Genomic DNA, 2,201 nt, shown 5'->3' with positions numbered 1-2,201 from the left:
ATAGATATAGATATAGATATAGATATAGATATAGATATAGATATAGATATAGATATAGTTGATTGCCTTCAAGTCAAGCACTACTCATAGCGATCCTATGAACAAAAGGCCTGAAGCCCCTCTACAACTATCGACATTTATCAAAGTTCATAAAGTTTCTGAAGGCATGATGTTTAGGAAGTGGATGCCACTCACTCTTCCAAACCTGTCATAGTATGTTATTGCTGTTATGTGCTACTGAGTCACCTGCAATGCATAGTGACCCTATGTTCAGCAGCTCTAAACCTTTCCCTGTCCCGAGCCATTCTCACTAATTCCAACACACAAACCTCCATGTCCCAGTCACTGTATCAATCCGTCTCATCTGGGGTCTTCCTCTCTTGCACTGTCCCTCTACCCTTCCAAGCATGACGTCCTTCTCCAAGGACCAATCTCTCCTGGCCACACGCCCAAAACAAGTGAGGCAGAGCTTCCTTCAAAGAGAAACTTGGTTTCGCCCTCTCCAAGACAGACCTATTTACTTTCTTGGCAGTCCATGGTATTTATGTTCAAGACTCTTCTCTAGTACCACAACTCAAAGACATCTATTCTTCTTCTGTCATCCTTAGTCGTTGTCCAACTCTCTGAAGCATAACAAGTAATTGAGGAGACCATGGCCTGAATATTATATATATTAAAAAGACAGCTTTAGTTTGCTTTGTTCCACAATCAACACTCTTGGTACCAGCAGCCAGGAAATCAAAACAAGAATTCCATTGGGAAAGTTGCTGTCAAGGACCTGTTCAGAGTCCTGAAGAGCAACACTATCAGTCTGGAGACTAAAGTGCACCTGATCCAGGTCATAGTCTTTGCAATTGTTCGCTATGCATCATGGAGCTGGACAATGACTAACTAGGATGATAGAAAGAGAATTGATACCTTTGAGCTATGGTGTTAGAGAACAGTAGTGAATATACTGTGGAGAATAAACAGGTTCTTTCTAGAAAGGGTGAAAACAGGCTGCTTCTTGGAGGCAAGGAGTCTGAGGCTTTGACTGACATATTTTGTGCATGTTGCAAGGAAGGACCAGCCCTTGAAGAGGGATATCAAGCTTAGAAGGATGGAGGGACAGAGAAAGAGAGGAAGACTATCAATGAGATGGATTGATTGACTGCCTGAGATAATGAGGCTAGGTGTGTCAAAGACAGTAAAGTTGGCACAAGATAGAGCAGATTTCAGGGCTGTGATACATAGGGTCACTATGAGTTATAAGGGACTCGATGGCCCATAACAATAACAACAATATATATTTACATATAAAACTTTCCTTTGCTATGATGTAAAATTAAAACAGTCCCATAGTTGTGTTTCCAATTATTTAGATTCCAAATGACAAATTTAGAATTCTGTAAGACTCCCTGTTAATATGCTGATGCTGCATGTTTTGCAGGTAACGGGGAGGTAGGGTTGTCTCTGCATGGTTGAGTTCCCCCACACTGATGAAGAATTGGTGACAGCTGACTTGACAATAAACTCTTCCAGCTCAGAAACCCCACAGTCCAATTATTTCAGCTATATTCAAGCCTATTGACATTATACATACAGAAGAACGGATAGCAAAACTGTATTAATGAGGCTTTTCATAAGAAAAATAAGTGCAATCTGTAGCAAGGCTTACTAACAAGGGAATCAGCAGAGTATAGAATTAAGATTTCACAGAATAGCTGTAATGGCAGGATTCTTTTCTAGTGTGGTCATGTAGCACATGTTGTTGATGATGCTGTGTACCATCGAGTCAGAACTGACCTATAGCTGACCCTCCAGTGGGTTTTGAGCCACTAAATCTCACGGGAGGAGACTGTCCATCTTCCTCCTCTGATGGAGAAAAATTTCCCATCTTTTTATGTAGCACATAGGAAAGAAAAACAGACAAATCAACGCCTGATTCAAGCACGAAGGCTTTTTGCCCTGACTTGGAATTCTGACTGTTATTGATGATGCTGTTGTTACGTGCACGTGAGTCAGAACCAACTCCTAGCTGCTCCTCCAGTGAGATTTCAGAGGCAATAAATCACATGGAAGGACAGTGTCCATCTTTCTCCTCCAGAACAGCTGGGGGACGCAAACTATGTGCCTTTGTGTTAGCAGTACAATTCCTTACCACTAGGACGCCAGAGCTCTCTTGAGAACTTTGGCTAATCATTTTATTTACATAAAAATTT

This window comes from Elephantulus edwardii, unplaced genomic scaffold, assembly GCF_000299155.1.
Source record: "Elephantulus edwardii isolate Elephantulus edwardi_28Jun2011 unplaced genomic scaffold, EleEdw1.0 scaffold00009, whole genome shotgun sequence".
Taxonomy (NCBI): Eukaryota; Metazoa; Chordata; class Mammalia; order Macroscelidea; family Macroscelididae; genus Elephantulus; species Elephantulus edwardii.
Note: the sequence above shows the minus strand (reverse complement) of the source record.